Below are 12,403 nucleotides of genomic sequence, written 5' to 3' on the forward strand. Positions count from 1 at the left end.
TATTTTATTTTGTTAGTATGTTTGGTTTTGTTCTCTGTCTCCCCCTTTTAGACTGTGAGCCCACTGTTGGGTAGGGACTGTCTCTGTATGTTGCCAACTTGTACTTCCCAAGCGCTTAGTACAGTGCTCTGCACACAGTAAGCGCTCAATAAATACGATTGATTGATTTGGGAGAGTGCAATAGAGAAGCAGCATGGCTCAGTGGAAAGAGCCCGGGCTTTGGAGTCGGGGGTCAAGGGTGCGAATTCCGCCTCTGCCAATTGTCAGCTGGGTGACTCTGGGCAAGTCACTTCACTTCTCTGGGCCTCAGTTCCCCCATCTGTAAAATGGGGATGGAGACTGTGGGCCCCTCGTGGGACAACCTGATCTCTTTGTAACCTCCCCAGCGCTTAGAACAGTGCTTTGCACGTAGTAGGCGCTTAATGCCATTATTATTATTATTATCATTATTATGAATACAAGAAACAGTGATATTCCCTGGCCACGATGAGCTCCCAGTCTGGGGTGGGGCAGGGAGGACCGCCAAGCCTTCTGGAAGTCAGGAGGGATCCGGGCTTCAGGAATCGTCTCTCCAAGCGCGCCGGGCGGCCTGCTCCTGCCACCCGGCTCCTGCCACCCCGTGCCCGCCCTCGGCCGCTCCTTCCCGGGCCCCGGCTTCCCGGCTTCCCGGAAAGCGGCCCGTCCGGCCCGCGCCAGGCAGGGCTGGGTGGGTCGGGGACGCGGGCGGCTGAGGCCTGCCCGGGCACGGCTCCGACACGACTCGCTGACGAATCTGGGGGAGGGCTCGGATTCGGGCACCGGGGGACGGCACCTCCAATTGGCGCCCTCCAATCGGGTGGGCACTACAGTGCCTGCCACATACTAAGCGCTTCTAGACTGTGAGCCCACTGTCGGGTAGGGACCGTCTCTAGATGTTGCCAACTAGGACTTCCCAAGCGCTTAGTACAGTACTCTGCACACAGTAAGCGCTCAATAAATACGAATGAATGAATGAATAAGTGGGATTCTTTTTTCTGCCCCCGCCCCCTTGAGAGGCCAGAAACTCACTCCATGACCCCCTAATCCATCAGGGACACACCGTGACCATCTGCTCCCCCTTCTAGACTGTAAGCCCGCTGTTGGGTAGGGACCGTCTCTAGATGTTGCCAACTAGGACTTCCCAAGCGCTTAGTCCAGTGCTCTGCACACAGTAAGTGCTCAATAAATGACTGAATGAATGAATGGGATTCTTTTTCCTGCCCCAGCCCGCTTGCGAGGCTGGAAACTCACTCCATGACCCCCTAATCCGTCAGGGACACACTGTGAGCATCTGCTCCCCCTTCTAGACTGTGAGCCCACTGTTGGGTAGGGACCGTCTCTATAGGTTGCCAACTTGGACTTCCCAAGCGCTTACTACACTGCTCTGCACACAGTAAGCGCTCAATAAATACGACTGACTGAATGAATGAATCTGCTGTATGAAGGCACTGAACTAAGCGCTTTGGAGAGCAGAATAATAATAATAATAATAATGATGGCATTTATTAAGCGCTTACTATGTGCAGAGCACTGCTCTAAGTGCTGGGGGGATACAAGGTGATCAAGTTGTCCCACGTGGGGCTCACAGTCTTAATCCCCATTTTTACAGATGAGGTAACTGAGGCGCAGAGAAGTTAAGTAACTTGCCCAAGGTCACACAGCAGACATGTGGAGTCGGGATTCGAACCCATGACCTCTGACTCCAAAGCCCGGGCTCTTTCCACTGAGCCACGCTGCTTCTCATAATAATATTGTTGGCATTGTTAAGTGCTTACTATGTGCAAAGCACTGTTCTAAGCACTGGGGGGGATACAAAGTGATCAGGTTGTCCCACATGAGCTCACAGTCTTCATCCCCATTTTACAGATGAGGGAACTGAGGCTCAGAGAAGTTAAGTGACTTATGTTGCCAACTTGTACTTCCCAAGTGCTTAGTATAGTGCTCTGCACACAGTAAGCGCTCAATAAATACGATTGAATGAATGAATGAAGTGACTTGCCCAAGGTCACACAGCAGACATGTGGCGGAGCCAGGATTCGAACCCATGACCTCGGACTCCAAAGCCCGGGCTCTTTCAGCAGACAGGATTCCCACCCTGGGGGAGTGGCCCACTCAGCGGCACGCACTCCCGCTGCCACCCCGCTCCTCCTCATTCTGCGGGAGCTGGCGGGACGACAGTAATGATAATAATAATAAACAATAATAATAACCATAATAGCATTTCTTAAGTACTTATTATGTGTCAAGCACTGTACTAATCACAGGGGTGGGTACAAGCAAATCAGGTCAGCCACAGTTCCTGTCCCACGTGGGGCTCACAGTGTCAATCCCCATTTTACAGAGGAGGGAACTGAGGCCCAGAGAAGTGAAGTGAAGGAGGCCTTCCCAGACTGAGCCCCTTCCTTCCTCTCCCCCTCGTCCCCCTCTCCATCCCCCCCTTCTTACCTCCTTCCCTTCCCCACAGCACCTGTATATATGTCTGTACATATTTATTACTCTATGTATTTATTTATTTTACTTGTACATATCTATTCTATTTATTTTATTTTGTTAGTATGTTTGGTTTTGTTCTCCGTCTTCCCCTTTTAGACTGTGAGCCCACTATTGGGTAGGGACTGTCTCTACATGTTGCCAATTTGTACTTCCCAAGCGCTTAGTACAGTGCTCTGCACATAGTAAGCGCTCAATAAATATGACTGATGATGATGATGATGAGAAGTGACTTGCCCAGGGTCACAGAGCAGTCAAGAGGCAGAGTCGGGAGTAGAACTCATGACCTTCTAGACTGCGAGCCCACTGTTGGGTAGGGACTGTCTCTATATGTTGCCAATTTGTACTTCCCAAGTGCTTAGTACAGTGCTCTGCACATAGTAAGCGCTCAATAAATACGATTGATGATGATGATGATGATGAAGTGACTTGCCCAGGGTCACAGAGCAGACAAGAGGCAGAGTCGGGAGTAGAACTCACGACCTTCTAGACTGCGAGCCCACTGTTGGGTAGGGACTGTCTCTATATGTTGCCAATTTGTACTTCCCAAGTGCTTAGTACAGTGCTCCGCACATAGTAAGCGCTCAATAAATACGATTGATGATGATGATGAAGTGACTTGCCCAGGGTCACAGAGCAGACAAGAGGCAGAGTCGGGAGTAGAACTCATGACCTTCTAGACTGCGAGCCCACTGTTGGGTAGGGGCCATCTCTATACGTTGCCAACTTGGACTTCCCAAGCGCTTACTGCACACAGTGAGCGCTCAATAAATACGATTGATTGATCGATCGATCGATCGGTTGACCTTCTGATTCCCAGGCCTGGGCTCTAGCCACTCCACGGCCTTCAGACGTTTGTCTCAGGGCAGCTCTCCCAGCCCAATGTCAACCCCGCGGTCCTCGCCGGACCCCGCAGCCCATCCTCCTCCTCCGTCCGCAGCCATCGGTGGGCCGGACGGGCGGCCGTGGGGTTCGGAGCCCCCCACCACGTCTCCGCCCGGGCCAGTTGACCTCAACCCCGACGCTTCCACACTTGGGCCCATTTGAGCCCCGTGTCATCGGATTAAGGATCCCACCGAACCCCCGTCCCCCCCGACTGACCCCGCCGTGGGGCGGCCCACAATCTCCCCTCTCCCGGGGGGTCGATCCACCAATTCACTCAATCGTGCTGACCGGGTGCGGATCACTGAGCTAAGCGCTCGGGAGAGGACGACACAACCGAAAACAGACACGCTCCCCGGGCCCGAGTTTCCGGCCTTCGGACATCCAGGGCCCGCGTCCCCGTGCGGGAAGGACCCCGGACCCCGAGAGATGGGGCGAGGCTGGGGGCCGGGGGATGACCGCCCTGCGCTCGGGACAGAGCTGCATTCGCCATCCAATTTTATTTCACTTGTACATAGTCTGTTTATTTTATTTGGTTAATTTGTTTTGTTGTCCGTCTCCCCCTTCTAGACTGTGAGCCCGCTGTCGGGTAGGGATCATCTCTATAGGTTGCCAACTTGAACTTCCCAAGCGCTTAGTCCAGTGCTCTGTACCCAGTAAGCGCTCAATAAATACAATTGAATTGAATGAATGAATGAATTACGCAGCTACCTTGGGCAGGGCGGCAGGAACCCTGGCTCCTGCTCATTCATTCATTCAATCGTATTTACTGAGCGCTTACTGTGTGCAGAGCACTGGACTAAGCGCTTGGGAAGCCCAAGCTGGCAACCTATAGAGATGATCCCTACCCAACAGCGGGCTCACAGTCTAGAAGGGGGAGACGGAGAACAAAACAAAACTTAACAAAACGAAACAAACATCCCAGCTCCGTCAACTGGCAGTGTGCCTCCCTTCAAGGCCCTACTGAGAGCTCCCCTCCTCCAGGAGGCCTTCCCAGACTGAGCCCCTTCCTTCCTCTCCCCCTCGCCCTCCTCTCCATCCCCCCATCTTACCTCCTTCCCTTCCCCACAGCACCCGTATATATGTATATATGTTTGTACATATTTTTTACTCTATTTATTTGTTTTATTTGTACATATCTATTCTATTTATTTTATTTTGTTAGTATGTTTGGTTTTGTTCTCTGTCTCCCCCTTTTAGACTGTGAGCCCACTGGTGGGTAGGGACTGTCTCTATATGTTGCCAATTTGTACTTCCCAAGCGCTTAGTACAGTGCTCTGCACATAGTAAGTGCTCAATAAATACGATTGATGATGATGATGATGATGATGATTTATTTATTTTACTTGTACACGTCTATTCTATTTATTTCATTTTGTTAGCATGTTTGGTTTTGTTCTCCGTCTCCCCCTTTTAGACCGTGAGCCCGCTGTTGGGTAGGGACTGTCTCTATATGTTGCCAACTTGGACTTCCCAAGCGCTAAGTACAGTGCTCTGCACACAGTAAGTGCTTAATAAATACGATTGATTGATTGATTGGGCAAGTCACAACCTTTCTGTGCCTCAGTTACCTCATTTGCAAAATCCTGCTGCAGGATTCGCTCTCACCCCCACGGGGCCCGTGGTCGGGGAATCATCAATCGTATTTATTGAGCGCTTGCTATGTGCAGAGCGTTGTACTAAGCGCTTAGTCGGGGGGGGGGCTTCCTGCTTCTCCCACAGCCTCCTCCCCCGGACCCTTCTGCTGGCAGGGCAGAGCCGGCCGGGTGGCCCGGATTCCCCTGGCACTGTACCACCTTTCGCCTGGCACTGTACCACCCCACGCCGGCTTCTGTTCTCATCACCCTCTGACGCGAGGAGAGCGGAGGGGGAAGAGACCCGGGACCTTCCCGTTGCCCCCCATCCCGGGAGGCCGCGGCTCGACCCGGGAATCCCCAGTGGGCTCTGTGGGCAGGAGAGACGCGCGCGTGGCACGGGGGGCGGGCGGAATGAACGGTCCCGGGATGCCCGGCGGGCACGGCGGAGCCACCCTCCGCCGCTCTTGGCCCGGCCGGCGAGGGGTGACGCCACCGGCCCCGGCCGGACGATGCCAGCGGCCGGTGCCCTCCCTCTCCGGCGGGCGGGATGCTCCTCCCCACCCACCTTGGCCCTTAGACTAGAAGTTTCTCCCGGCCTGCCCGGACAGGTAAAGGACACCCATGACGACCAACGATTTGTTTTTTCTACTTTAAAAAAACAGAAAGAGAAACAAAGGAAGAGGTGAAAGCAGGCTGGCTGGGGCCCCTCCTTGGGGTGCCCGTCTGTCTTTCGGCGCCCCAGAGACCCCCTGCACCCAGGCTGTATTCCCCCTTCAGCGTTTAGTACAGTGCCTGACGCGTAATAAGCGCTTAAATTCATTCATCCAATCGTATTTATTGAGAGCTTACTCTCAAGCTAAGCGCTTGGAAAGTACAGTTTGGCAACAGATAGAGACGTGGCTCATCCGAGCCGGGCGCTTCAGGACTCTGTGCGGGCGCCCTGTGGGGCGGGGGGGTTCAGTACAGAGCCCCGAGGACAGGGAGCGAGCTTTGGGGAGATGCCCTGCGCGGGGTGGATTAGTAAGCGTTGTACAAACAGGCGGGTCAGCGACCAGGGCCGGGCTGCTCACAACGTCGCTGAATTTCCAAGCGCTTAGTCCAGTGCTCCGCACACAGTAAGGGCTCACTAAATAGCCTGTATCTCCCCCAGCGCTTAGAACAGTGCTTGGCACCCAATAAGTGCTTAACAAATACCCTCATTATTACTATAATTATTAAATACACTCCCTTCTAGACCGTGAGCCCGTTGCTGGGCGGGGGTTGCCTCTCGAGATTGCTGATTCGTCATCATCATCATCGATCGTATTTACTGAGCGCTTACTGTGTGCAGAGCACTGGACTAAGCGCCTGGGAAGTACAAGTTGGCAACATATAGAGACAGTCCCTACCCAACATCATCATCAATCGTATTTATTGAGTGCTTACTGTGTGCAGAGCACTGGACTAAGCGCTTGGGAAGTACAAATTGGCAACATATAGAGAGAGTCCCTACCCAACAGTGGGCTCACAGTCACAGTCGTCCTCTCCCGAGCGCTTAGTTCAGTGCTCTGCGCACAGTAAGGGCTCACTAAATACCCTGTATCTCCCCCAGCGCTTAGAACAGCGCTTGGCATCTGGTAAGCGCTTAGCAAATAGCCTCATTATGGTTATTAAATACGATCCCTTCTTGAGCCTGTTGTCAGGGGTTGTCTCTGCTGCTGATTTGTCAATCAATCAATCAATCAATCGTATTTATTGAGCGCTTACTATGTGCAGAGCACTGTACTAAGCGCTTGGGAAGTACAAATTGGCATCACATAGAGACAGTCCCTACCCAACAGTGGGCTCACAGTCTAAAAGGGGGAGACAGAGAACAGAACCAAACATACCAACAAAATAAAATAAGTAGGATAGAAATGTACAAGTAAAATAAATAAATAAATAAATAAATAAATAGAGTAATAAATATGTACAACCATATATACATATATACAGGTGCTGTGGGGAAGGGAAGGAGGTAAGACGGGGGGATGGAGAGATTTGTCCTCTCCCAGGCGCTTAGTCCAGTGCTCTGCACACAGTAAGGGCTCACTAAATAGCCTGCATCTCCCCCAGCGCTTAGAACAGTGCTTGGCACCCAGTAAGTGCTTAACAAATACCCTCATTATTATTATAATTATTAAATACGATCCCTTCTAGACCGTGAGCCCGTTGCCGGGCAGGGGTTGCCTCTCGAGGTTGCTGATTCGTCCTCTCCCGAGCGCTTAGTTCAGTGCTCTGCACACAATAAGGGCTCACTAAATACCCTGTATCTCCCCCAGCGCTTAGGACAGTGCTTGGCACCTGTTAAGTGCTTAACAACTACCCTCATCATTATTATTATTATTATTATTAAATACAACCCCTTCTAAACTGTGAGCCCGTTGCTGGGCAGAGGTTGCCCCTCTAGGTTGCCGACTTGTCCTCGCCCAGGCGCTTAGTACAGAGCCCGCTGTTTATTCATTTTTCATTCATTTTTTATTCATTATTCATTTATTCAATGTTTATTCATTCATTCATTCAATCGCATTTATTAAGCGCTTACTGGGTGCAGAGCACTGTACTAAGCGCTTGGGAAGTCCAAGTTGGCAACACATAGCGACGGTCCCTACCCAACAACGGGCTCACAGTCTAGAAGGGGGAGACAGACAACGAAACAAAACATATTAACAAAATAAAATAAGGAGAATAAATATGTACAAGTAAAATAAATAGAGTAATAAATCCGTCCAAACATATATACATATATACAGGTGCTGTGGGGAAGGGAAGGAGGTAAGGCCAGAGGGGGCTGAGTGCGGGAAGGCCTCCTGGAGGAGGTGAGCTCGCAGTAGGGCCTTGAAGGGAGGGTTTGAATCGTACCGACTGAGCGCTTAGTGGGTGCCGAGCACTGGACTAAGCGCTTTGTCTCTCCCCTCCCCTCTCCTCTCTCCCCTCCGTGGGGGGGGGGGGGGGAGGGCAACATGGGGGGGGCACCGCCTTGTCATTCATTCATTCTTATTCATTCATTCATTTATTGAATTATACCGACCGAGCGCTTAGTGGGTGCCGAGCACTGGACTAAGCGCTTTGCCTCTCCCCTCCAAGGTGGGGAGGGCAATATGGGGGGCGCCGCTTGGCCATTCATTCATTCATTCTTTGTCATTCATTCACTCACTGACTTGTACGGACTGAGCGTTTAGTGGGTGCTGAGCACTGGACTAAGCGCTTTGCCTCTCCCCTCCAAGGGGGGGAGGGCAACATGGGGGGGGGGGGGCACCGCTTTGCCATTCATTCATTCATTCATTCTTTGTCATTCGTTCATTCATTCACTCACTGAATCGTACCGACTGAGCGCTTAGTGGGTGCGGAGCACTGGACGAAGCGCTCTGTCTCTCCCCTCCCCTCTCGGGGCGGGGGGGGGGAGGGCAACATGGGGGGCACAGCTTTGTCATTCATTCATTCATTGTCATTCATTCATTCATTCATTGTCAGTCACTCATTCATTCGTTCATTCATTCACTCACTGAATCGTACCGACTGAGCGCTTAGTGGGTGCCGAGCACTGGACTAAGCGCTCTGTCTCTCCCCTCCCCTCTCGGGGGGAGGGGGAGGGCAATTCATTCATTCTTTGCCATTCATTCATTCCTCACTGACTCGTACCGACTGAGCGCTTAGTGGGGGCCGAGCACTGAACTAAGCGCTCTGTCTCTCCCCTCCCCTCCGGTGGGGTGGGGGGGGAGGGCAACGTGGGGGGCGCCGCTTTGCCCTTCATTCATTCATTCATTCATTCTGTCACTCATTCAGTCACGGACTCGTACGGACTGAGCGCTCAGTGGGTGCCGAGCACTGGACTAAGCGTTCTGTCTCCCCCCTCCAAGGGGGGGGGGGGGAGGGCAACATGGGGGGGCGCCGATTGGTCATTCATTCATTCATTCTGTCATTCATTCAGTCACTGACTCGTACCGCCCGAGCGCTTAGCGGGTGCCGAGCACTGGACTAAGCGCTCTGTCTCCCCCCCTCCAAGGGGGGGGAGGACAACATGGGGGGGGGCGCCGCTTTGCCATTCATTCATTCATTCTTTGTCATTCATTCATTCACTCACGGACTCGTACGGACCGAGCGCTTAGTGGGGGCCGAGCACTGGACTAAGCGCTCTGCCTCTCCCCTCCAAGGGGGGGGAGGGCAACATGGGGGGGGGCACCGCTTTGTCATTCATTCATTCTTTGTCATTCATTCATTCACTCACGGACTCGTACGGACTGAGCGCTTAGCGGGGGCCGAGCACTGAACTAAGCGCTCTGCCTCTCCCCTCCCCTCTCTCGCCTCCGGGGGGGAGGGCAACGTGGGGGGCGCCGCTTTGCCATTCATTCATTCATTCATTCATTCTGTCATTCACTCACGGACTCGTACGGACTGAGCGCTTAGTGGGTGCCAAGCAGTGGACTAAGCGCTCTGCCTCTCCCCTCCAAGGGGGGGGGGGGGAGGGCAACATGGGGGGGGCGCTTTGCCATTCATTCATTCATTCTGTCATTCATTCAGTCACTGACTCGTACGGACTGAGCGCTTAGTGGGTGCCGAGCACTGGACTAAGCGCTCTGTCTCCCCCCTCCAAGGGGGGGAGGGCAACATGGGGGGGGGGGCGCCGCTTGGCCATTCATTCATTCATTCTCTGCCACTCATTCATTCACTCACGGAGTCGTACGGACTGAGCGCTTAGTGGGGGCCGAGCACTGGGCTAAGCGCTCTGTCTCCCCCCTCCAAGGGGGGGAGGGCAACATGGGGGGCGCCGCTTTGTCATTCATTCATTCTCTGTCATTCATTCATTCACTCACGGACTCGTACGGACTGAGCGCTTAGCGGGTGCCGAGCACTGGGCTAAGCGCTCTGTCTCCCCCCCTCCAAGGGGGGGGAGGACAACATGGGGGGGGGCGCCGCTTTGCCATTCATTCATTCATTCTTTGTCATTCATTCAGTCACTCACGGACTCGTACGGACTGAGCGCTTAGTGGGGGCCGAGCAGTGGACTAAGCGCTCTGTCTCCCCCCCTCCAAGGGGGGGGGAGGGCAACATGGGGGGGGCACTGCTTTGTCATTCATTCATTCTGTCATTCACTCATTCAGTCACTGACTCGTACGGACTGAGCGCTTAGTGGGGGCCGAGCAGTGGGCTAAGCGCTCTGTCTCCCCCCTCCAAGGGGGGGGGAGGGCAACATGGGGGGGGGGGGCGCCGCTTTGCCATTCATTCATTCATTCTTTGTCATTCATTCAGTCACTCACGGACTCGTACGGACTGAGCGCTTAGTGGGGGCCGAGCACTGGGCTAAGCGCTCTGTCTCCCCCCTCCAAGGGGGGGGAGGGCAACATGGGGGGGGGCACCGCTTTGTCATTCATTCATTCTTTGTCATTCATTCATTCACTCACGGACTCGTACCGCCCGAGCGCTTAGTGGGGGCCGAGCACTGGACTAAGCGCTCTGTCTCCCCCCCTCCAAGGGGGGGGGAGGGCAACATGGGGGGGGGGCGCCGCTTTGCCATTCATTCATTCATTCTTTGTCATTCATTCAGTCACTCACGGACTCGTACGGACTGAGCGCTTAGTGGGGGCCGAGCACTGGACTAAGCGCTCTGTCTCCCCCCCTCCAAGGGGGGGGGGAGGGCAACATGGGGGGGGGGGCGCCGCTTTGCCATTCATTCATTCATTCATCCTCTGTCATTCATTCATTCACTCACGGACTCGTACGGACTGAGCGCTTAGTGGGTGCCGAGCACTGGGCTAAGCGCTCTGTCTCCCCCCCTCCAAGGGGGGGGAGGGCAACATGGGGGGGGGGCGCCGCTTGGCCATTCATTCATTCATTCTCTGTCATTCATTCACTCACTGACTGACTCGTACGGACTGCGCGCTTAGTGGGTGCTGAGCACTGGACTAAGCGCTCTGTCTCCCCCCCTCCAAGGGGGGGAGGGCAACATGGGGGGGGGGGGCGCCGCTTTGCCATTCATTCATTCATTCTTTGTCATTCATTCAGTCACTCACGGACTCGTACGGACTGAGCGCTTAGTGGGGGCCGAGCACTGGGCTAAGCGCTCTGTCTCCCCCCTCCAAGGGGGGGGGGGGGGCAACATGGGGGGGGCGCCGCTTTGTCATTCATTCATTCTTTGTCATTCATTCATTCACTCACGGACTCGTCCCGCCCGAGCGCTTAGTGGGGGCCGAGCACTGGCGCTCTGCCTCCCCCCTCCCCCCCCATCCCTCCGCCGTGAGGAGACAATACGGGGAGCGCCCCCCCCACCCGCCACCCGCGAGCGCCCCCGCGCGGCCGCCCCTCACGCGCCCCCCCCCCCGCGCGCACGCGCGCCCCCGCGCGGCCGCCCCCCACGCGCCCCCCCGCGCGCACGCGCGCCCCCGCTCACTGACCCTCGGAGAGCTCCAGCTCCAGCTCGGCCAGCTGCGCCCGCACGTCGGCGGGCAGCGCCGGGCCCGAGGGCGGCGCGGAGGAGGAGGAGGACGGGGAGGAGGAGGACGGGGAAGAGGAGGACGGAGGAGGCTCCAGCCCCCGCTCCGCCATCGCCGAACGCCGGGAGGGAGGACGGAGGAGGAGGAGGAGGGAGGACGGAGGAGGAGGGAGGAGGAGGAAGGCGCCCCCCCGCGGCGGAGGGTCACAGGGCCCGGCTCCGGCCCCCGCTCCTCGCCTCAGCCGCCATCGGCGCCGGTCACGTGACGGGCCGCCGCCGCCGCCACCGCCCAGCCCCGGCCACGCCCCTCCCCCTTCATCCAGTCAGTCAGTCAGTCAGTCAGTCACTCATTCATTCCATCGTATGGATTCATTCATTCATTCACTCATTCAATCGTATTTACTGAGCGCTTACTATGTGCACAGCACTGTACTAAGCGCTTGGGAAGTCCAAATGGGCAACATAGAGGGACGGTCCCTACCCAACAGCGGGCTCACGGTCGAAAAGGGGGAGACGGAGAACAGAACCAAACATACTAACAAAATAAAATAGAATAGATATGAACAAATAAAATCAATCAATCAATCATCAATCGTATTTATTGAGCGCTTACTATGTGCAGAGCACTGGACTAAGCGCTTGGGCAGTACAAATTGGCATCACATAGAGACGGTCCCTACCCAACAGTGGGCTCACAGTCTAAAAGGGGGAGACAGAGAACAGAACCAAACGTACCAACAAAATAAAATAAGTAGGAGAGAAATGTACAAGTAAAATAAATAAATAAATAAATAAATAGAGTAATAAATATGTACAACCGTATATGCATATATACAGGTGCTGTGGGGAAGGGAAGGAGGTAAGACGGGGGGATGGATAAATATGTACAAACACATATACATATATACAGGATTCATTCATTCAGTCGTATTTAGTGAGCGCTTACTGTGTGCGGAGCACTGGACTAAGCGCTTGGGAAGTCCAAGTT

At 54.4% G+C, this 12,403-nt stretch overlaps 1 protein-coding gene across 1 annotated transcript in view; it reads right to left on the minus strand.

Moving 5' to 3' along the window:
- The window catches only part of DIP2B (disco interacting protein 2 homolog B), a 139,961-nt gene extending 128,506 nt beyond the window's left edge, over window positions 1–11,455 (minus strand). Inside the window, exon 1 of the mRNA XM_038752224.1 lies at window positions 11,378–11,455. The gene's annotated coding sequence lies outside the window, so the exon portion shown is untranslated. The remainder of the gene's footprint in view (window positions 1–11,377) is intronic.
- Window positions 11,456–12,403: the final 948 nt, after the last annotated feature.

This window comes from Tachyglossus aculeatus, chromosome 10 (assembly GCF_015852505.1).
Source record: "Tachyglossus aculeatus isolate mTacAcu1 chromosome 10, mTacAcu1.pri, whole genome shotgun sequence".
Classification (NCBI taxonomy): Eukaryota; Metazoa; Chordata; class Mammalia; order Monotremata; family Tachyglossidae; genus Tachyglossus; species Tachyglossus aculeatus.